General features: G+C 49.1%; 1 non-coding gene across 1 annotated transcript in view; it reads right to left on the reverse strand.

Annotated features, from left to right (window-relative positions):
• The window catches only part of LOC125623235 (uncharacterized), a 95,594-nt gene that overhangs the window by 2,030 nt on the left and 68,841 nt on the right, over positions 1-24,723 (reverse strand). The window contains exons 13-15 of the transcript XR_012665178.1: positions 20,055-20,190; positions 12,746-12,881; positions 5,441-5,576 (exon numbers count right to left, since the gene is read on the reverse strand). This is a non-coding gene — a transcript (uncharacterized LOC125623235). The remainder of the gene's footprint in view (positions 1-5,440; positions 5,577-12,745; positions 12,882-20,054; positions 20,191-24,723) is intronic.

Here is a 24,723-nt window from a genome sequence, read left to right on the forward strand (position 1 = left end):
AAGGCCACATGCCCTCAGGCACAGGGGCAGGAGAGGTGTCCTCAGTCATTAAGGAAACTGTCCCCATTGTTAGCTGGCAGCTGAAGGAGGGGGCCCAGAGGAGGAAACTGGGGAAAGAATAGTGGGGATACAGGAGTGTCTCCTCATTAGTCACTTGGGGCAGGATGCTTAGGACCCTAGGGGGATGGCTGGCTCAGCATCCCTGCACCCAGGCACTCAGCCTGTGACCCAGGTTTTGAGAAGGACCTGTGTAACTGACCTCCTGGAGCTGACTTCTCAGGGACAGAGAGAGGAGTGGCGGAGGGTACCTCAATCCAGGTCCCGAGTTTTCAAGATGCTATTTCTGATAAGTTTTTGGAAACTAACTGTCTTTTTACATCAGGATGCAGCTCCAGTAACAGCAGGGGAGTTTAGACCAGGAAATTTCCCGGTGATCGTTGGCCAGAACACAAATGACCCAGCTGACGGGGGGGGGGGGGGGGGCAGGTGTTTCCCCAGGCTGCTGAGAGACGGGGAGCAGTTATGGAAAAGCTGCTGGGAAGAGGTTCAGCTGATCAAAGGGTAAACACAGCTAGCCCAGAGAGCAGGGATCGCAGGGGGGAGAGAGAGCACAGTGGTTTGAGCATTGGCCTGCTAAACTCAGCGTTGTGAGTTCAATCCTCGAGGGGGGCCATTTAGGGATCTGGGGCAAAAATTGGGGATTGGTCCTGCTTTGAGCCAGATGTTGGACTAGATCCCTGCCAACCCTGATATTCTATGATCACAGCCCTCTAGGGGGCAGGGAAGGACTCAGTGCTGGGAGGGGGAAACACAGGGTAACCCCAAAAGGGGAGCTGGATTGCCTACATATGTACAGTCCTGGGGTTGGGAGACCACTCCCCAAAGGGCCAGCCAGTGTGCAGGATCCCCCTGGACCCTTATCTTGCCAGAGCCTGAGACATCAAAATGCCAGAAATAGGATTAAATTAAGAGCCCACACAAAGGGAAACACTGGAGGGAAAGAGAAGCCTGTGACTGATTACATGGGAGAGTCAAAGGACACCATGGGTAATGAACAAACTAACCTCAAACTACACTAACTGAACAGAGGGGTGTGGTATCAAAAAGATACTTGTAAACACCCATCTGTGATAAAATTTTGGTATTAATGTTAAGTTTTGGGGATAAGAATTTCAACACAGATGTTAAACTTTTTGAGAATGCTACTTTTCAATTAATACCTGAAAACAGGTTTAAACCTTATCACAGCAGAGAAAACATAAAAAAAAAAACCCTGGTTTGCTGTGTGTGAATGGGGAAACTGAGGCACGCTGCCTCATAGCCTTAATGGCTGGATGCCAAGAGAACTATAACAACAAACTACCTTTCAGATCAGTAAACTAAGAGGGGAGGTGTGATGCTCTGTACCTCGGGGGAACACCCTACACACCATGTTCATCTTTAGAAAATGATTGTGTGGTATGCAATGCAAAGTTTGTCATGTTGGGTGCCTTCGGAAGGCTCATCATGCACTGAGCATGGTTGTTATAGTGATGTTATAAGAAAAGGAGGACTTGTGGCACCTCAGAGACTAACCAATTTATTTGAGCATAAGCTTTCGTGAGCTACAGCTCACTGCATCCGATGAAGTGAGCTGTAGCTCACGAAAGCTTATGCTCAAATAAATTGGTTAGTCTCTAAGTCCTCCTTTTATTTTTTCGAATACAGACTAACACAGCTGCTACTCTGAAACCAGTGATATTATAGTAATTGTTACAGTATGGTTACAATTTCATGTATATAGTTATGAGGCTGAAAATGTATCCTCCTTGCTTAAAGCAAGCCCATGCAAAAACTCTCCAAGAACAGAGAGGCAGTTCACACCTCGTCAGGGCATGGATGGGGCCTGCTATGCAAGTGGAGAGCTGCATAAGGAGGCTTTCATCCCCAAGCCCTTTACCACCCATCAACCCCTAACCAGGGCGTGGGGCTATTCAGGGAGAACAAGGCTTTAAAAAGCCCTCTCCTAAGGGAGGAGAGAAGTTAGAGAACAGGAGCAGCTAATGTGAGTTTTGCAAGGCAGGTAACCAGATGAAGGAGGAGCAGGACCATGACCCTTGGGGTGAGTTTCTTCTGTGTGTGTGTGTGTGTTTGTGTGTGGTTGCTGCTTCAATGAAGGATATAGGGTATGTCTACACTACGGAATAAGGTCAAATTTATAGAAGTCGGTTTTTTAGAAATCGGTTTTATATATTCGAGTGTGTGTGTCCCCACAGAAAATGCTCTAAGTGCATTAACTCGGCGAAGTGCTTCCACAGTACCGAGGCTAGAGTCGACTTCCGGAGCGTTGCACTGTGGGTAACTATCCCACAGTTCCCGCAGTCTCCGCTGCCCATTGGAATTCTGGGTTGAGATCCCAATGCCTGATGGGGCTAAATGGGATGATGGGGGGAGGGATAGCTCAGTGGTTTGAGCATTGGCCTGCTAAACCCAGGGTTGTGAGTTCAGTCCTTGAGGGGGCCATTTAGGGATCTGTGGCAAAAATTGGGGATTGGTCCTGCTTTGAGCAGGGGGTTGGACTAGATGACCTCCTGAGGTCCCTTCCAACCCTGATATTCTATGATTCTATGAAAACATTGTCACAGGTGGTTCTGAGTACATATCGTCAGGCCCCCGTTCCCTCCCTCCCTCCGTGAAAGCAAGGACAGACAATCGTTTCGCGCCTTTTTTCTTGAGTTACCTGTGCAGACGCCATACCACGGCAAGCATGGAGCCTGCTCAGGTAACCATCACCGTATGTCTCCTGGGTGCTGGCAGACGCGGTACGGCATTGCTACACAGTAGCAGCAACCCATTGCCTTCTGGCAGCAGACGGTGCAGTACGACTGGTAGCTGTCATCGTCATGTCCGAGGTGCTCCTGGCCACGTTGGCTGGGAGCGCCTGGGCAGACATGGGCGCAGGGACTAACTTTGGAGTGACTTGACCAGGTCATTCTCTTTAGTCCTGCAGTCACTCCTATTGAACTGTCTTATGGTGAGCAGGCAGGGGATACGGATGGCTAGCAGTCGTACTGTACCATCTTCTGCCGGGCAGGCAAGAGATGAGGATGGCTAGCAGTCGTACTGTACCATCTTCTGCTGAGCAGCCATGAGATGTGGATAGCATGCAGTCCTTCTGCACCGTCTGCTGCCCGCCAAAGATGTAAAAGATAGATGGAGTGGATCAAAACAAGAAATAGACCAGATCTGTTTTGTACTCATTTGCCTCCTCCCCCGTCTAGGGGACTCATTCCTCTAGGTCACACTGCAGTCACTCACAGAGAAGGTGCAGCGAGGTAAATCTAGCCATGTATCAGAGGCCAGACGAACCTCCTTGTTCCAATAAGAACAATAACTTAGGTGCACCATTTCTTATTGGAACCCTCCGTGAAGTCCTGCCTGAAATACTCCTTGATGTAAAGCCACCCCCTTTGTTGATTTTAGCTCCCTGAAGCCAACCCTGTAAGCCATGTCGTCAGTCGCCCCCTCCCTCCGTCAGAGCAACGGCAGACAATCGTTCTGCGCCTTTTTTCTGTGCGGACGCCATACCAAGGCAAGCATGGAGGCCACTCAGCTCACTTTGGCAATTAGGAGCACATTAAACACCACACGCATTATCCAGCAGTATATGCAGCACCAGAACCTGGCAGAGCGATACCGGGCGAGGAGGCAACATCAGCGCGGTCAAGTGAGTGATCAGGACATGGACACAGATTTCTCTGAAAGCATGGGCCCTGCCAATGCATGCATCATGGTGCTAATGGGGCAGGTTCATGCTGTGGAACGCCGATTCTGGGTTCAGGAAACAAGCACAGACTGGTGGGACCGCATAGTGTTGCGGGTCTGGGACGATTCCCAGTGGCTGCGAAACTTTCGCATGCATAAGGGCACTTTTATGGAACCATCAACCCCTAACCAGGGGGTGGGGCTATTCAGGGAGAACAAGGCTTTAAAAAGCCCTCTCCTAAGGGAGGAGAGAAGTTAGAGAACAGGAGCAGCTAATGTGAGTTTTGCAAGGCAGGTAACCAGATGAAGGAGGAGCAGGTCCATGACCCTTGGGGTGAGTTTCTTCTCTGTGGTGTGGTGCGTGTAGTGTAGTGTGGTTGCTGCTTCAATGAAGGATATAGTGTGGTCTGTTCATTTGAGGGAACTTGTGCTGAGCCTAGTGGCCTGTTAGGAAAGTTGAGAGCTTCTTAAGGAGGCTGTGATGGCCAAGCCCTTGAGCATCCATCAACTCTTAGCAGGGTTTGGGGCTCCTCAGGGAGAACGAGTCTTTAAAAAGCCTGCTCCTAAGGGATGAGGGATGCTTGGGAACAGGAAACTTTCAGCCCATGGGGTGAGTTTGTGGTCTGTGTGTGTGGTGTGCTGGGTTTGTTCGAGGGAGCCTGTGCTGAGCCTAGCGGACTGTAATGCAAGGCTGAGAGCGTGTTCTTGAGGCTTTCATCCCCCCATCCCTGTAGGACCTGCCAATCCTTCACTCGGGGCTGGGGCTAATCGTGGAGAACGAGTCTCTAAAAAGCCTGCTCCTAAGCGACCAAAGGAGCTAGGGAACAGGAGAGCTCTGCGAGGGAGTTCTCCAGGTGAAGGAGGAGCGACTACGTGACCCTTGGGATGAGTTTGTTGTCTGTAGCACAGGCACTGACTGGTGGGTGCTTTGGAAGAGGGGTAGGTGTGCTTGGGGAGAGAGGGTGAAGGGGGCACTCTGCCAGTTTTGGGGGGGAAGCAATTGTCAGCATTTATACAACGCCAATTTTCTGTTAGCCGACGCCCAAGGATGTTTGGTGAGGTGCCAGCTATGCCCGTTTATACCATCCGTGACTTTAACCGCTAGGACGCACTGTCCCTTCGCGGCGGGCAGCCCGGGCTAGGCTGACGGATGCCCCAAGGTCCTAACCACCCGTGACTTTAACTGCTAGAGCTCAGAGCTCCTTCGCAGCGGGCAGTCAGTACTGACTGACAGGTGCCCCAATGGCAGCACTAAGAGCCTCTCCACACCCGTGACTTTAACTGCTAGAGCTCAGAGCTCCTTCACAGCGGGCAGCCAGGATTGACTGACAGGTGCCCCAAGAGTTTCCCCCTGGAGGCGGCACAACTCAACACTAGGCTCTTAGTACTCTCACCTAATGGCCAGGCTTTAGAGCCAAAACGGCTGAGGTTCTTTAATTGTGTTGGCTGCTTTACAGTAAACCAGAGAAAACAAGTCAGGCTTATGCACAAATGGTTACCAAAATTTATTAAGCTAGATTCTAATCATGTGGTTACAAAATTGCTAGTGCCTACTTATTTAAATGTAGAGATGTTACACACACAAACAAGTTACAAAACTGAAGCCACAATCCCAAAGAAAGAAAACAAAGTATAGAGCTCTATTTCAAAATATGTGTACACTAAAGATAGGAGATCAGGTGTGGGTGCTTCTTACCCTCCTTGCATCTCTCGATTCCAGCGGTGCCAAGCCAGGATCGGTCACTCAATTCCGCGGAAAGACGAATAAGGGACAAGGCGTAGGGACCCTCTTAGCTGCAGAGTTCCCAGAAGTTACCTACTTCAGGACAGGCCTAACAAAGAAAACAACAGAACGCCACTAGCCGTCACCTTCAGCCCCCAACTAAAACCCCTCCAACGCATTATTAAGGATCTACAACCTATCCTAAAGGATGACCCAACACTCTCACAAATCTTGGGAGACAGGCCAGTCCTTGCCTACAGACAGCCCCGCAACCTGAAGCAAATACTCACCAACAACCACATACCACACAACAGAACCACTAACCCAGGAACTTATCCTTGCAACAAAGCCCGTTGCCAATTGTGCCCACATATCTATTCAGGGGACACCATCACAGGGCCTAATCACATCAGCCACACTATCAGAGGCTCGTTCACCTGCACATCCACCAATGTGATATATGCCATCATGTGCCAGCAATGCCCCTCTGCCATGTACATTGGTCAAACTGGACAGTCTCTACGTAAAAGAATAAATGGACACAAATCAGATGTCAAGAATTATAACATTCATAAACCAGTCGGAGAACACTTCAATCTCTCTGGTCACGCAATCACAGACATGAAGGTCGCTATCTTACAACAAAAAAACTTCAAATCCAGACTCCAGCGAGAAACTGCTGAATTGGAATTCATTTGCAAATTGGATACTATTAATTTAGGCTTAAATAGAGACTGGGAGTGGCTAAGTCATTATGCAAGGTAGCCTATTTCCCCTTGTTTTTTCCTATAACCCCCCCAGATGTTCTGGTTTAACTTGGATTTAAACTTGGAGAGTGGTCAGTTTGGATGAGCTATTACCAGCAGGAGAGTGAGTTTGTGTGTGTGGTTTTTGGGAGGGGGGTGAGAGAACCTGGATTTGTGCAGGAAATGGTCCAACTTGATTATCATGCACATTGTGTAAAGAGTTGTCACTTTGGATGGGCTATCACCAGCAGGAGAGTGAATTTGTGTGTGGGGGGGTGGAGGGTGAGAAAACCTGGATTTGTGCTGGAAATGGCCCAACCTGATGATCACTTTAGATAGGCTATTACCAGCAGGACAGTGGGGTGGGAGGAGGTATGGTTTCATATTCTCTGTGTGTATATAAAGTCTGCTGCAGTTTCCACGGTATGCATCCGATGAAGTGAGCTGTAGCTCACGAAAGCTCATGCTCAAATAAATTGGTTAGTCTCTAAGGTGCCACAAGTACTGCTTTTCTTTTTGCGAATACAGACTAACACGGCTGTTACTCTGAAACCTATCCTATTCTAGTTACTGAACGTCTCTCATTGTTATCTTTACTATTTTAAGAATTAAATAGTTTTGAACTACATAATTACATTTTTATGAATTACAGCAGATTAAAATCATTGCAATTACTTAAAAGCGCTCTTCACTAACGTCCCAGCAGGAGGGAATTTTATGCTGGGACCCCCCAAGGGGAAGGGGAAGGTCTCAGGAACTTCTGAGAGAAGGGGAAGAGAGTCCCCTTGCTTCTTCTGCAGCTGGGGGAAGCCACATGCTTCTAGGTGGGAGGGTGGTTGAGACCAACTCCTACACTGCAGCTGGAGGCAACACCACATCAGGAAGGGATGGGGGTGTAATGCCTGCCAGGGAGACAACTGTCCAGGTTGCAGCTGAACCAGAGAGAAACTTGGCTCTAGGGAGCAGAGAGATGTGTCCCAGAGAAAGAGCAGGGAATCTCAGAAAGCACTGAGGTGGGTGAGGATTTCTGTAACAGAGGGAAGCAGGGTGCTTCTAAGTATGGGAGGGGCTGAGACTAGCTCCTTTCCAGCAGAAGGCCACATGCCCTCAGGCACAGGGGCAGGAGAGGTGTCCTCAGTCATTAAGGAAACTGTCCCCATTGTTAGCTGGCAGCTGAAGGAGGGGGCCCAGAGGAGGAAACTGGGGAAAGAATAGTGGGGATACAGGAGTGTCTCCTCATTAGTCACTTGGGGCAGGATGCTTAGGACCCTAGGGGGATGGCTGGCTCAGCATCCCTGCACCCAGGCACTCAGCCTGTGACCCAGGTTTTGAGAAGGACCTGTGTAACTGACCTCCTGGAGCTGACTTCTCAGGGACAGAGAGAGGAGTGGCGGAGGGTACCTCAATCCAGGTCCCGAGTTTTCAAGATGCTATTTCTGATAAGTTTTTGGAAACTAACTGTCTTTTTACATCAGGATGCAGCTCCAGTAACAGCAGGGGAGTTTAGACCAGGAAATTTCCCGGTGATCGTTGGCCAGAACACAAATGACCCAGCTGACGGGGGGGGGGGGGGGGGCAGGTGTTTCCCCAGGCTGCTGAGAGACGGGGAGCAGTTATGGAAAAGCTGCTGGGAAGAGGTTCAGCTGATCAAAGGGTAAACACAGCTAGCCCAGAGAGCAGGGATCGCAGGGGGGAGAGAGAGCACAGTGGTTTGAGCATTGGCCTGCTAAACTCAGCATTGTGAGTTCAATCCTCGAGGGGGGCCATTTAGGGATCTGGGGCAAAAATTGGGGATTGGTCCTGCTTTGAGCCAGATGTTGGACTAGATCCCTGCCAACCCTGATATTCTATGATCACAGCCCTCTAGGGGGCAGGGAAGGACTCAGTGCTGGGAGGGGGAAACACAGGGTAACCCCAAAAGGGGAGCTGGATTGCCTACATATGTACAGTCCTGGGGTTGGGAGACCACTCCCCAAAGGGCCAGCCAGTGTGCAGGATCCCCCTGGACCCTTATCTTGCCAGAGCCTGAGACATCAAAATGCCAGAAATAGGATTAAATTAAGAGCCCACACAAAGGGAAACACTGGAGGGAAAGAGAAGCCTGTGACTGATTACATGGGAGAGTCAAAGGACACCATGGGTAATGAACAAACTAACCTCAAACTACACTAACTGAACAGAGGGGTGTGGTATCAAAAAGATACTTGTAAACACCCATCTGTGATAAAATTTTGGTATTAATGTTAAGTTTTGGGGATAAGAATTTCAACACAGATGTTAAACTTTTTGAGAATGCTACTTTTCAATTAATACCTGAAAACAGGTTTAAACCTTATCACAGCAGAGAAAACATAAAAAAAAACCCCTGGTTTGCTGTGTGTGAATGGGGAAACTGAGGCACGCTGCCTCATAGCCTTAATGGCTGGATGCCAAGAGAACTATAACAACAAACTACCTTTCAGATCAGTAAACTAAGAGGGGAGGTGTGATGCTCTGTACCTCGGGGGAACACCCTACACACCATGTTCATCTTTAGAAAATGATTGTGTGGTATGCAATGCAAAGTTTGTCATGTTGGGTGCCTTCGGAAGGCTCATCATGCACTGAGCATGGTTGTTATAGTGATGTTATAAGAAAAGGAGGACTTGTGGCACCTCAGAGACTAACCAATTTATTTGAGCATAAGCTTTCGTGAGCTACAGCTCACTGCATCCGATGAAGTGAGCTGTAGCTCACGAAAGCTTATGCTCAAATAAATTGGTTAGTCTCTAAGTCCTCCTTTTATTTTTTCGAATACAGACTAACACAGCTGCTACTCTGAAACCAGTGATATTATAGTAATTGTTACAGTATGGTTACAATTTCATGTATATAGTTATGAGGCTGAAAATGTATCCTCCTTGCTTAAAGCAAGCCCATGCAAAAACTCTCCAAGAACAGAGAGGCAGTTCACACCTCGTCAGGGCATGGATGGGGCCTGCTATGCAAGTGGAGAGCTGCATAAGGAGGCTTTCATCCCCAAGCCCTTTACCACCCATCAACCCCTAACCAGGGCGTGGGGCTATTCAGGGAGAACAAGGCTTTAAAAAGCCCTCTCCTAAGGGAGGAGAGAAGTTAGAGAACAGGAGCAGCTAATGTGAGTTTTGCAAGGCAGGTAACCAGATGAAGGAGGAGCAGGACCATGACCCTTGGGGTGAGTTTCTTCTGTGTGTGTGTGTGTGTTTGTGTGTGGTTGCTGCTTCAATGAAGGATATAGGGTATGTCTACACTACGGAATAAGGTCAAATTTATAGAAGTCGGTTTTTTAGAAATCGGTTTTATATATTCGAGTGTGTGTGTCCCCACAGAAAATGCTCTAAGTGCATTAACTCGGCGAAGTGCTTCCACAGTACCGAGGCTAGAGTCGACTTCCGGAGCGTTGCACTGTGGGTAACTATCCCACAGTTCCCGCAGTCTCCGCTGCCCATTGGAATTCTGGGTTGAGATCCCAATGCCTGATGGGGCTAAATGGGATGATGGGGGGAGGGATAGCTCAGTGGTTTGAGCATTGGCCTGCTAAACCCAGGGTTGTGAGTTCAATCCTTGAGGGGGCCATTTAGGGATCTGTGGCAAAAATTGGGGATTGGTCCTGCTTTGAGCAGGGGGTTGGACTAGATGACCTCCTGAGGTCCCTTCCAACCCTGATATTCTATGATTCTATGAAAACATTGTCACAGGTGGTTCTGAGTACATATCGTCAGGCCCCCGTTCCCTCCCTCCCTCCGTGAAAGCAAGGACAGACAATCGTTTCGCGCCTTTTTTCTTGAGTTACCTGTGCAGACGCCATACCACGGCAAGCATGGAGCCTGCTCAGGTAACCATCACCGTATGTCTCCTGGGTGCTGGCAGACGCGGTACGGCATTGCTACACAGTAGCAGCAACCCATTGCCTTCTGGCAGCAGACGGTGCAGTACGACTGGTAGCTGTCATCGTCATGTCCGAGGTGCTCCTGGCCACGTTGGCTGGGAGCGCCTGGGCAGACATGGGCGCAGGGACTAACTTTGGAGTGACTTGACCAGGTCATTCTCTTTAGTCCTGCAGTCACTCCTATTGAACTGTCTTATGGTGAGCAGGCAGGGGATACGGATGGCTAGCAGTCGTACTGTACCATCTTCTGCCGGGCAGGCAAGAGATGAGGATGGCTAGCAGTCGTACTGTACCATCTTCTGCTGAGCAGCCATGAGATGTGGATAGCATGCAGTCCTTCTGCACCGTCTGCTGCCCGCCAAAGATGTAAAAGATAGATGGAGTGGATCAAAACAAGAAATAGACCAGATCTGTTTTGTACTCATTTGCCTCCTCCCCCGTCTAGGGGACTCATTCCTCTAGGTCACACTGCAGTCACTCACAGAGAAGGTGCAGCGAGGTAAATCTAGCCATGTATCAGAGGCCAGACGAACCTCCTTGTTCCAATAAGAACAATAACTTAGGTGCACCATTTCTTATTGGAACCCTCCGTGAAGTCCTGCCTGAAATACTCCTTGATGTAAAGCCACCCCCTTTGTTGATTTTAGCTCCCTGAAGCCAACCCTGTAAGCCATGTCGTCAGTCGCCCCCTCCCTCCGTCAGAGCAACGGCAGACAATCGTTCTGCGCCTTTTTTCTGTGCGGACGCCATACCAAGGCAAGCATGGAGGCCACTCAGCTCACTTTGGCAATTAGGAGCACATTAAACACCACACGCATTATCCAGCAGTATATGCAGCACCAGAACCTGGCAGAGCGATACCGGGCGAGGAGGCAACATCAGCGCGGTCAAGTGAGTGATCAGGACATGGACACAGATTTCTCTGAAAGCATGGGCCCTGCCAATGCATGCATCATGGTGCTAATGGGGCAGGTTCATGCTGTGGAACGCCGATTCTGGGTTCAGGAAACAAGCACAGACTGGTGGGACCGCATAGTGTTGCGGGTCTGGGACGATTCCCAGTGGCTGCGAAACTTTCGCATGCATAAGGGCACTTTTATGGAACCATCAACCCCTAACCAGGGGGTGGGGCTATTCAGGGAGAACAAGGCTTTAAAAAGCCCTCTCCTAAGGGAGGAGAGAAGTTAGAGAACAGGAGCAGCTAATGTGAGTTTTGCAAGGCAGGTAACCAGATGAAGGAGGAGCAGGTCCATGACCCTTGGGGTGAGTTTCTTCTCTGTGGTGTGGTGCGTGTAGTGTAGTGTGGTTGCTGCTTCAATGAAGGATATAGTGTGGTCTGTTCATTTGAGGGAACTTGTGCTGAGCCTAGTGGCCTGTTAGGAAAGTTGAGAGCTTCTTAAGGAGGCTGTGATGGCCAAGCCCTTGAGCATCCATCAACTCTTAGCAGGGTTTGGGGCTCCTCAGGGAGAACGAGTCTTTAAAAAGCCTGCTCCTAAGGGATGAGGGATGCTTGGGAACAGGAAACTTTCAGCCCATGGGGTGAGTTTGTGGTGTGTGTGTGTGGTGTGCTGGGTTTGTTCGAGGGAGCCTGTGCTGAGCCTAGCGGACTGTAATGCAAGGCTGAGAGCGTGTTCTTGAGGCTTTCATCCCCCCATCCCTGTAGGACCTGCCAATCCTTCACTCGGGGCTGGGGCTAATCGTGGAGAACGAGTCTCTAAAAAGCCTGCTCCTAAGCGACCAAAGGAGCTAGGGAACAGGAGAGCTCTGCGAGGGAGTTCTCCAGGTGAAGGAGGAGCGACTACGTGACCCTTGGGATGAGTTTGTTGTCTGTAGCACAGGCACTGACTGGTGGGTGCTTTGGAAGAGGGGTAGGTGTGCTTGGGGAGAGAGGGTGAAGGGGGCACTCTGCCAGTTTTGGGGGGGAAGCAATTGTCAGCATTTATACAACGCCAATTTTCTGTTAGCCGACGCCCAAGGATGTTTGGTGAGGTGCCAGCTATGCCCGTTTATACCATCCGTGACTTTAACCGCTAGGACGCACTGTCCCTTCGCGGCGGGCAGCCCGGGCTAGGCTGACGGATGCCCCAAGGTCCTAACCACCCGTGACTTTAACTGCTAGAGCTCAGAGCTCCTTCGCAGCGGGCAGTCAGTACTGACTGACAGGTGCCCCAATGGCAGCACTAAGAGCCTCTCCACACCCGTGACTTTAACTGCTAGAGCTCAGAGCTCCTTCACAGCGGGCAGCCAGGATTGACTGACAGGTGCCCCAAGAGTTTCCCCCTGGAGGCGGCACAACTCAACACTAGGCTCTTAGTACTCTCACCTAATGGCCAGGCTTTAGAGCCAAAACGGCTGAGGTTCTTTAATTGTGTTGGCTGCTTTACAGTAAACCAGAGAAAACAAGTCAGGCTTATGCACAAATGGTTACCAAAATTTATTAAGCTAGATTCTAATCATGTGGTTACAAAATTGCTAGTGCCTACTTATTTAAATGTAGAGATGTTACACACACAAACAAGTTACAAAACTGAAGCCACAATCCCAAAGAAAGAAAACAAAGTATAGAGCTCTATTTCAAAATATGTGTACACTAAAGATAGGAGATCAGGTGTGGGTGCTTCTTACCCTCCTTGCATCTCTCGATTCCAGCGGTGCCAAGCCAGGATCGGTCACTCAATTCCGCGGAAAGACGAATAAGGGACAAGGCGTAGGGACCCTCTTAGCTGCAGAGTTCCCAGAAGTTACCTACTTCAGGACAGGCCTAACAAAGAAAACAACAGAACGCCACTAGCCGTCACCTTCAGCCCCCAACTAAAACCCCTCCAACGCATTATTAAGGATCTACAACCTATCCTAAAGGATGACCCAACACTCTCACAAATCTTGGGAGACAGGCCAGTCCTTGCCTACAGACAGCCCCGCAACCTGAAGCAAATACTCACCAACAACCACATACCACACAACAGAACCACTAACCCAGGAACTTATCCTTGCAACAAAGCCCGTTGCCAATTGTGCCCACATATCTATTCAGGGGACACCATCACAGGGCCTAATCACATCAGCCACACTATCAGAGGCTCGTTCACCTGCACATCCACCAATGTGATATATGCCATCATGTGCCAGCAATGCCCCTCTGCCATGTACATTGGTCAAACTGGACAGTCTCTACGTAAAAGAATAAATGGACACAAATCAGATGTCAAGAATTATAACATTCATAAACCAGTCGGAGAACACTTCAATCTCTCTGGTCACGCAATCACAGACATGAAGGTCGCTATCTTACAACAAAAAAACTTCAAATCCAGACTCCAGCGAGAAACTGCTGAATTGGAATTCATTTGCAAATTGGATACTATTAATTTAGGCTTAAATAGAGACTGGGAGTGGCTAAGTCATTATGCAAGGTAGCCTATTTCCCCTTGTTTTTTCCTATAACCCCCCCAGATGTTCTGGTTTAACTTGGATTTAAACTTGGAGAGTGGTCAGTTTGGATGAGCTATTACCAGCAGGAGAGTGAGTTTGTGTGTGTGGTTTTTGGGAGGGGGGTGAGAGAACCTGGATTTGTGCAGGAAATGGTCCAACTTGATTATCATGCACATTGTGTAAAGAGTTGTCACTTTGGATGGGCTATCACCAGCAGGAGAGTGAATTTGTGTGTGGGGGGGTGGAGGGTGAGAAAACCTGGATTTGTGCTGGAAATGGCCCAACCTGATGATCACTTTAGATAGGCTATTACCAGCAGGACAGTGGGGTGGGAGGAGGTATGGTTTCATATTCTCTGTGTGTATATAAAGTCTGCTGCAGTTTCCACGGTATGCATCCGATGAAGTGAGCTGTAGCTCACGAAAGCTCATGCTCAAATAAATTGGTTAGTCTCTAAGGTGCCACAAGTACTGCTTTTCTTTTTGCGAATACAGACTAACACGGCTGTTACTCTGAAACCTATCCTATTCTAGTTACTGAACGTCTCTCATTGTTATCTTTACTATTTTAAGAATTAAATAGTTTTGAACTACATAATTACATTTTTATGAATTACAGCAGATTAAAATCATTGCAATTACTTAAAAGCGCTCTTCACTAACGTCCCAGCAGGAGGGAATTTTATGCTGGGACCCCCCAAGGGGAAGGGGAAGGTCTCAGGAACTTCTGAGAGAAGGGGAAGAGAGTCCCCTTGCTTCTTCTGCAGCTGGGGGAAGCCACATGCTTCTAGGTGGGAGGGTGGTTGAGACCAACTCCTACACTGCAGCTGGAGGCAACACCACATCAGGAAGGGATGGGGGTGTAATGCCTGCCAGGGAGACAACTGTCCAGGTTGCAGCTGAACCAGAGAGAAACTTGGCTCTAGGGAGCAGAGAGATGTGTCCCAGAGAAAGAGCAGGGAATCTCAGAAAGCACTGAGGTGGGTGAGGATTTCTGTAACAGAGGGAAGCAGGGTGCTTCTAAGTATGGGAGGGGCTGAGACTAGCTCCTTTCCAGCAGAAGGCCACATGCCCTCAGGCACAGGGGCAGGAGAGGTGTCCTCAGTCATTAAGGAAACTGTCCCCATTGTTAGCTGGCAGCTGAAGGAGGGGGCCCAGAGGAGGAAACTGGGGAAAGAATAGTGGGGATACAGGAGTGTCTCCTCATTAGTCACTTGGGGCAGGATGCTTAGGACCCTAGGGGGATGGCTGGCTCAGCATCCCTGCACCCAGGCACTCAGCCTGTGACCCAGGTTTTGAGAAGGACCTGTGTAACTGACCTCCTGGAGCTGACTTCTCAGGGACAGAGAGAGGAGTGGCGGAGGGTACCTCAATCCAGGTCCCGAGTTTTCAAGATGCTATTTCTGATAAGTTTTTGGAAACTAACTGTCTTTTTACATCAGGATGCAGCTCCAGTAACAGCAGGGGAGTTTAGACCAGGAAATTTCCCGGTGATCGTTGGCCAGAACACAAATGACCCAGCTGACGGGGGGGGGGGGGGGGGGGGCAGGTGTTTCCCCAGGCTGCTGAGAGACGGGGAGCAGTTATGGAAAAGCTGCTGGGAAGAGGTTCAGCTGATCAAAGGGTAAACACAGCTAGCCCAGAGAGCAGGGATCGCAGGGGGGAGAGAGAGCACAGTGGTTTGAGCATTGGCCTGCTAAACTCAGCATTGTGAGTTCAATCCTCGAGGGGGGCCATTTAGGGATCTGGGGCAAAAATTGGGGATTGGTCCTGCTTTGAGCCAGATGTTGGACTAGATCCCTGCCAACCCTGATATTCTATGATCACAGCCCTCTAGGGGGCAGGGAAGGACTCAGTGCTGGGAGGGGGAAACACAGGGTAACCCCAAAAGGGGAGCTGGATTGCCTACATATGTACAGTCCTGGGGTTGGGAGACCACTCCCCAAAGGGCCAGCCAGTGTGCAGGATCCCCCTGGACCCTTATCTTGCCAGAGCCTGAGACATCAAAATGCCAGAAATAGGATTAAATTAAGAGCCCACACAAAGGGAAACACTGGAGGGAAAGAGAAGCCTGTGACTGATTACATGGGAGAGTCAAAGGACACCATGGGTAATGAACAAACTAACCTCAAACTACACTAACTGAACAGAGGGGTGTGGTATCAAAAAGATACTTGTAAACACCCATCTGTGATAAAATTTTGGTATTAATGTTAAGTTTTGGGGATAAGAATTTCAACACAGATGTTAAACTTTTTGAGAATGCTACTTTTCAATTAATACCTGAAAACAGGTTTAAACCTTATCACAGCAGAGAAAACATAAAAAAAAAAACCCTGGTTTGCTGTGTGTGAATGGGGAAACTGAGGCACGCTGCCTCATAGCCTTAATGGCTGGATGCCAAGAGAACTATAACAACAAACTACCTTTCAGATCAGTAAACTAAGAGGGGAGGTGTGATGCTCTGTACCTCGGGGGAACACCCTACACACCATGTTCATCTTTAGAAAATGATTGTGTGGTATGCAATGCAAAGTTTGTCATGTTGGGTGCCTTCGGAAGGCTCATCATGCACTGAGCATGGTTGTTATAGTGATGTTATAAGAAAAGGAGGACTTGTGGCACCTCAGAGACTAACCAATTTATTTGAGCATAAGCTTTCGTGAGCTACAGCTCACTGCATCCGATGAAGTGAGCTGTAGCTCACGAAAGCTTATGCTCAAATAAATTGGTTAGTCTCTAAGTCCTCCTTTTATTTTTTCGAATACAGACTAACACAGCTGCTACTCTGAAACCAGTGATATTATAGTAATTGTTACAGTATGGTTACAATTTCATGTATATAGTTATGAGGCTGAAAATGTATCCTCCTTGCTTAAAGCAAGCCCATGCAAAAACTCTCCAAGAACAGAGAGGCAGTTCACACCTCGTCAGGGCATGGATGGGGCCTGCTATGCAAGTGGAGAGCTGCATAAGGAGGCTTTCATCCCCAAGCCCTTTACCACCCATCAACCCCTAACCAGGGCGTGGGGCTATTCAGGGAGAACAAGGCTTTAAAAAGCCCTCTCCTAAGGGAGGAGAGAAGTTAGAGAACAGGAGCAGCTAATGTGAGTTTTGCAAGGCAGGTAACCAGATGAAGGAGGAGCAGGACCATGACCCTTGGGGTGAGTTTCTTCTGTGTGTGTGTGTGTGTTTGTGTGTGGTTGCTGCTTCAATGAAGGATATAGGGTATGTCTACACTACGGAATAAGGTCAAATTTATAGAAGTCGGTTTTTTAGAAATCGGTTTTATATATTCGAGTGTGTGTGTCCCCACAGAAAATGCTCTAAGTGCATTAACTCGGCGAAGTGCTTCCACAGTACCGAGGCTAGAGTCGACTTCCGGAGCGTTGCACTGTGGGTAACTATCCCACAGTTCCCGCAGTCTCCGCTGCCCATTGGAATTCTGGGTTGAGATCCCAATGCCTGATGGGGCTAAATGGGATGATGGGGGGAGGGATAGCTCAGTGGTTTGAGCATTGGCCTGCTAAACCCAGGGTTGTGAGTTCAATCCTTGAGGGGGCCATTTAGGGATCTGTGGCAAAAATTGGGGATTGGTCCTGCTTTGAGCAGGGGGTTGGACTAGATGACCTCCTGAGGTCCCTTCCAACCCTGATATTCTATGATTCTATGAAAACATTGTCACAGGTGGTTCTGAGTACATATCGTCAGGCCCCCGTTCCCTCCCTCCCTCCGTGAAAGCAAGGACAGACAATCGTTTCGCGCCTTTTTTCTTGAGTTACCTGTGCAGACGCCATACCACGGCAAGCATGGAGCCTGCTCAGGTAACCATCACCGTATGTCTCCTGGGTGCTGGCAGACGCGGTACGGCATTGCTACACAGTAGCAGCAACCCATTGCCTTCTGGCAGCAGACGGTGCAGTACGACTGGTAGCTGTCATCGTCATGTCCGAGGTGCTCCTGGCCACGTTGGCTGGGAGCGCCTGGGCAGACATGGGCGCAGGGACTAACTTTGGAGTGACTTGACCAGGTCATTCTCTTTAGTCCTGCAGTCACTCCTATTGAACTGTCTTATGGTGAGCAGGCAGGGGATACGGATGGCTAGCAGTCGTACTGTACCATCTTCTGCCGGGCAGGCAAGAGATGAGGATGGCTAGCAGTCGTACTGTACCATCTTCTGCTGAGCAGCCATGAGATGTGGATAGCATGCAGTCCTTCTGCACCGTCTGCTGCCCGCCAAAGATGTAAAAGATAGATGGAGTGGATCAAAACAAGAAATAGACCAGATCTGTTTTGTACTCATTTGCCTCCTCCCCCGTCTAGGGGACTCATTCCTCTAGGTCACACTGCAGTCACTCACAGAGAAGGTGCAGCGAGGTAAATCTAGCCATGTATCAGAGGCCAGACGAACCTCCTTGTTCCAATAAGAACAATAACTTAGGTGCACCATTTCTTATTGGAACCCTCCGTGAAGTCCTGCCTGAAATACTCCTTGATGTAAAGCCACCCCCTTTGTTGATTTTAGCTCCCTGAAGCCAACCCTGTAAGCCATGTCGTCAGTCGCCCCCTCCCTCCGTCAGAGCAACGGCAGACAATCGTTCTGCGCCTTTTTTCTGTGCGGACGCCATACCAAGGCAAGCATGGAGGCCACTCAGCTCACTTTGGCAATTAGGAGCACATTAAACACCACACGCATTATCCAGCAGTATATGCAGCACCAGAACCTGGCAGAGCGATACCGGGCGAGGAGGCAACATCAGCGCGGTCAAGTGAGTGATCAGGACATGGACACAGATTTCTCTGAAAGCATGGGCCCTGCCAATGCATGCATCATGGTGCTAATGGGGCAGGTTCATGCTGTGGAACGCCGATTCTGGGTTCAGGAAACAAGCACAGACTGGTGGGACCGCATAGTGTTGCGGGTCTGGGACGATTCCCAGTGGCTGCGAAACTTTCGCATGCATAAGGGCACTTTTATGGAACCATCAACCCCTAACCAGGGGGTGGGGCTATTCAGGGAGAACAAGGCTTTAAAAAGCCCTCTCCTAAGGGAGGAGAGAAGTTAGAGAACAGGAGCAGCTAATGTGAGTTTTGCAAGGCAGGTAACCAGATGAAGGAGGAGCAGGTCCATGACCCTTGGGGTGAGTTTCTTCTCTGTGGTGTGGTGCGTGTAGTGTAGTGTGGTTGCTGCTTCAATGAAGGATATAGTGTGGTCTGTTCATTTGAGGGAACTTGTGCTGAGCCTAGTGGCCTGTTAGGAAAGTTGAGAGCTTCTTAAGGAGGCTGTGATGGCCAAGCCCTTGAGCATCCATCAACTCTTAGCAGGGTTTGGGGCTCCTCAGGGAGAACGAGTCTTTAAAAAGCCTGCTCCTAAGGGATGAGGGATGCTTGGGAACAGGAAACTTTCAGCCCATGGGGTGAGTTTGTGGTGTGTGTGTGTGGTGTGCTGGGTTTGTTCGAGGGAGCCTGTGCTGAGCCTAGCGGACTGTAATGCAAGGCTGAGAGCGTGTTCTTGAGGCTTTCATCCCCCCATCCCTGTAGGACCTGCCAATCCTTCACTCGGGGCTGGGGCTAATCGTGGAGAACGAGTCTCTAAAAAGCCTGCTCCTAAGCGACCAAAGGAGCTAGGGAACAGGAGAGCTCTGCGAGGGAGTTCTCCAGGTGAAGGAGGAGCGACTACGTGACCCTTGGGATGAGTTTGTTGTCTGTAGCACAGGCACTGACTGGTGGGTGCTTTGGAAGAGGGGTAGGTGTGCTTGGGGAGAGAGGGTGAAGGGGGCACTCTGCCAGTTTTGGGGGGGAAGCAATTGTCAGCATTTATACAACGCCAATTTTCTGTTAGCCGACGCCCAAGGATGTTTGGTGAGGTGCCAGCTATGCCCGTTTATACCATCCGTGACTTTAACCGCTAGGACGCACTGTCCCTTCGCGGCGGGCAGCCCGGGCTAGGCTGACGGATGCCCCAAGGTCCTAACCACCCGTGACTTTAACTGCTAGAGCTCAGAGCTCCTTCGCAGCGGGCAGTCAATACTGACTGACAGGTGCCCCAATGGCAGCACTAAGAGCCTCTCCACACCCGTGACTTTAACTGCTAGAGCTCAGAGCTCCTTCACAGCGGGCAGCCAGGATTGACTGACAGGTGCCCCAAGAGTTTCCCCCTGGAGGCGGCACAACTCAACACTAGGCTCTTAGTACTCTCACCTAATGGCCAGGCTTTAGAGCCAAAACGGCTGAGGTTCTTTAATTGTGTTGGCTGCTTTACAGTAAACCAGAGAAAACAAGTCAGGCTTATGCACAAATGGTTACCAAAATTTATTAAGCTAGATTCTAATCATGTGGTTACAAAATTGCTAGTGCCTACTTATTTAAATGTAGAGATGTTACACACACAAACAAGTTACAAAACTGAAGCCACAATCCCAAAGAAAGAAAACAAAGTATAGAGCTCTATTTCAAAATATGTGTACACTAAAGATAGGAGATCAGGTGTGGGTGCTTCTTACCCTCCTTGCATCTCTCGATTCCAGCGGTGCCAAGCCAGGATCGGTCACTCAATTCCGCGGAAAGACGAATAAGGGACAAGGCGTAGGGACCCTCTTAGCTGCAGAGTTCCCAGAAGTTACCTACTTCAGGACAGGCCTAACAAAGAAAACAACAGAACGCCACTAGCCGTCACCTTCAGCCCCCAACTAAAACCCCTCCAACGCATTATTAAGGATCTACAACCTATCCTAAAGGATGACCCAACACTCTCACAAATCTTGGGAGACAGGCCAGTCCTTGCCTACAGACAGCCCCGCAACCTGAAGCAAATACTCACCAACAACCACATACCACACAACAGAACCACTAACCCAGGAACTTATCCTTGCAACAAAGCCCGTTGCCAATTGTGCCCACATATCTATTCAGGGGACACCATCACAGGGCCTAATCACATCAGCCACACTATCAGAGGCTCGTTCACCTGCACATCCACCAATGTGATATATGCCATCATGTGCCAGCAATGCCCCTCTGCCATGTACATTGGTCAAACTGGACAGTCTCTACGTAAAAGAATAAATGGACACAAATCAGATGTCAAGAATTATAACATTCATAAACCAGTCGGAGAACACTTCAATCTCTCTGGTCACGCAATCACAGACATGAAGGTCGCTATCTTACAACAAAAAAACTTCAAATCCAGACTCCAGCGAGAAACTGCTGAATTGGAATTCATTTGCAAATTGGATACTATTAATTTAGGCTTAAATAGAGACTGGGAGTGGCTAAGTCATTATGCAAGGTAGCCTATTTCCCCTTGTTTTTTCCTATAACCCCCCCAGATGTTCTGGTTTAACTTGGATTTAAACTTGGAGAGTGGTCAGTTTGGATGAGCTATTACCAGCAGGAGAGTGAGTTTGTGTGTGTGGTTTTTGGGAGGGGGGTGAGGGGGTGAGAGAACCTGGATTTGTGCAGGAAATGGTCCAACTTGATTATCATGCACATTGTGTAAAGAGTTGTCACTTTGGATGGGCTATCACCAGCAGGAGAGTGAATTTGTGTGTGGGGGGGTGGAGGGTGAGAAAACCTGGATTTGTGCTGGAAATGGCCCAACCTGATGATCACTTTAGATAGGCTATTACCAGCAGGACAGTGGGGTGGGAGGAGGTATGGTTTCATATTCTCTGTGTGTATATAAAGTCTGCTGCAGTTTCCACGGTATGCATCCGATGAAGTGAGCTGTAGCTCACGAAAGCTCATGCTCAAATAAATTGGTTAGTCTCTAAGGTGCCACAAGTACTGCTTTTCTTTTTGCGAATACAGACTAACACGGCTGTTACTCTGAAACCTATCCTATTCTAGTTACTGAACGTCTCTCATTGTTATCTTTACTATTTTAAGAATTAAATAGTTTTGAACTACATAATTACATTTTTATGAATTACAGCAGATTAAAATCATTGCAATTACTTAAAAGCGCTCTTCACTAACGTCCCAGCAGGAGGGAATTTTATGCTGGGACCCCCCAAGGGGAAGGGGAAGGTCTCAGGAACTTCTGAGAGAAGGGGAAGAGAGTCCCCTTGCTTCTTCTGCAGCTGGGGGAAGCCACATGCTTCTAGGTGGGAGGGTGGTTGAGACCAACTCCTACACTGCAGCTGGAGGCAACACCACATCAGGAAGGGATGGGGGTGTAATGCCTGCCAGGGAGACAACTGTCCAGGTTGCAGCTGAACCAGAGAGAAACTTGGCTCTAGGGAGCAGAGAGATGTGTCCCAGAGAAAGAGCAGGGAATCTCAGAAAGCACTGAGGTGGGTGAGGATTTCTGTAACAGAGGGAAGCAGGGTGCTTCTAAGTATGGGAGGGGCTGAGACTAGCTCCTTTCCAGCAGAAGGCCACATGCCCTCAGGCACAGGGGCAGGAGAGGTGTCCTCAGTCATTAAGGAAACTGTCCCCATTGTTAGCTGGCAGCTGAAGGAGGGGGCCCAGAGGAGGAAACTGGGGAAAGAATAGTGGGGATACAGGAGTGTCTCCTCATTAGTCACTTGGGGCAGGATGCTTAGGACCCTAGGGGGATGGCTGGCTCAGCATCCCTGCACCCAGGCACTCAGCCTGTGACCCAGGTTTTGAGAAGGACCTGTGTAACTGACCTCCTGGAGCTGACTTCTCAGGGACAGAGAGAGGAGTGGCGGAGGGTACCTCAATCCAGGTCCCGAGTTTTCAAGATGCTATTTCTGATAAGTTTTTGGAAACTAACTGTCTTTTTACATCAGGATGCAGCTCCAGTAACAGCAGGGGAGTTTAGACCAGGAAATTTCCCGGTGATCGTTGGCCAGAACACAAATGACCCAGCTGACGGGGGGGGGGGGGGGGGGGCAGGTGTTTCCCCAGGCTGCTGAGAGACGGGGAGCAGTTATGGAAAAGCTGCTGGGAAGAGGTTCAGCTGATCAAAGGGTAAACACAGCTAGCCCAGAGAGCAGGGATCGCAGGGGGGAGAGAGAGCACAGTGGTTTGAGCATTGGCCTGCTAAACTCAGCATTGTGAGTTCAATCCTCGAGGGGGGCCATTTAGGGATCTGGGGCAAAAATTGGGGATTGGTCCTGCTTTGAGCCAGATGTTGGACTAGATCCCTGCCAACCCTGATATTCTATGATCACAGCCCTCTAGGGGGCAGGGAAGGACTCAGTGCTGGGAGGGGGAAACACAGGGTAACCCCAAAAGGGGAGCTGGATTGCCTACATATGTACAGTCCTGGGGTTGGGAGACCACTCCCCAAAGGGCCAGCCAGTGTGCAGGATCCCCCTGGACCCTTATCTTGCCAGAGCCTGAGACATCAAAATGCCAGAAATAGGATTAAATTAAGAGCCCACACAAAGGGAAACACTGGAGGGAAAGAGAAGCCTGTGACTGATTACATGGGAGAGTCAAAGGACACCATGGGTAATGAACAAACTAACCTCAAACTACACTAACTGAACAGAGGGGTGTGGTATCAAAAAGATACTTGTAAACACCCATCTGTGATAAAATTTTGGTATTAATGTTAAGTTTTGGGGATAAGAATTTCAACACAGATGTTAAACTTTTTGAGAATGCTACTTTTCAATTAATACCTGAAAACAGGTTTAAACCTTATCACAGCAGAGAAAACATAAAAAAAAAAACCCTGGTTTGCTGTGTGTGAATGGGGAAACTGAGGCACGCTGCCTCATAGCCTTAATGGCTGGATGCCAAGAGAACTATAACAACAAACTACCTTTCAGATCAGTAAACTAAGAGGGGAGGTGTGATGCTCTGTACCTCGGGGGAACACCCTACACACCATGTTCATCTTTAGAAAATGATTGTGTGGTATGCAATGCAAAGTTTGTCATGTTGGGTGCCTTCGGAAGGCTCATCATGCACTGAGCATGGTTGTTATAGTGATGTTATAAGAAAAGGAGGACTTGTGGCACCTCAGAGACTAACCAATTTATTTGAGCATAAGCTTTCGTGAGCTACAGCTCACTGCATCCGATGAAGTGAGCTGTAGCTCACGAAAGCTTATGCTCAAATAAATTGGTTAGTCTCTAAGTCCTCCTTTTATTTTTTCGAATACAGACTAACACAGCTGCTACTCTGAAACCAGTGATATTATAGTAATTGTTACAGTATGGTTACAATTTCATGTATATAGTTATGAGGCTGAAAATGTATCCTCCTTGCTTAAAGCAAGCCCATGCAAAAACTCTCCAAGAACAGAGAGGCAGTTCACACCTCGTCAGGGCATGGATGGGGCCTGCTATGCAAGTGGAGAGCTGCATAAGGAGGCTTTCATCCCCAAGCCCTTTACCACCCATCAACCCCTAACCAGGGCGTGGGGCTATTCAGGGAGAACAAGGCTTTAAAAAGCCCTCTCCTAAGGGAGGAGAGAAGTTAGAGAACAGGAGCAGCTAATGTGAGTTTTGCAAGGCAGGTAACCAGATGAAGGAGGAGCAGGACCATGACCCTTGGGGTGAGTTTCTTCTGTGTGTGTGTGTGTGTTTGTGTGTGGTTGCTGCTTCAATGAAGGATATAGGGTATGTCTACACTACGGAATAAGGTCAAATTTATAGAAGTCGGTTTTTTAGAAATCGGTTTTATATATTCGAGTGTGTGTGTCCCCACAGAAAATGCTCTAAGTGCATTAACTCGGCGAAGTGCTTCCACAGTACCGAGGCTAGAGTCGACTTCCGGAGCGTTGCACTGTGGGTAACTATCCCACAGTTCCCGCAGTCTCCGCTGCCCATTGGAATTCTGGGTTGAGATCCCAATGCCTGATGGGGCTAAATGGGATGATGGGGGGAGGGATAGCTCAGTGGTTTGAGCATTGGCCTGCTAAACCCAGGGTTGTGAGTTCAATCCTTGAGGGGGCCATTTAGGGATCTGTGGCAAAAATTGGGGATTGGTCCTGCTTTGAGCAGGGGGTTGGACTAGATGACCTCCTGAGGTCCCTTCCAACCCTGATATTCTATGATTCTATGAAAACATTGTCACAGGTGGTTCTGAGTACATATCGTCAGGCCCCCGTTCCCTCCCTCCCTCCGTGAAAGCAAGGACAGACAATCGTTTCGCGCCTTTTTTCTTGAGTTACCTGTGCAGACGCCATACCACGGCAAGCATGGAGCCTGCTCAGGTAACCATCACCGTATGTCTCCTGGGTGCTGG

The sequence above is a fragment of the Caretta caretta genome, chromosome 15 (assembly GCF_965140235.1).
Source record: "Caretta caretta isolate rCarCar2 chromosome 15, rCarCar1.hap1, whole genome shotgun sequence".
NCBI classification, from domain to species: Eukaryota; Metazoa; Chordata; order Testudines; family Cheloniidae; genus Caretta; species Caretta caretta.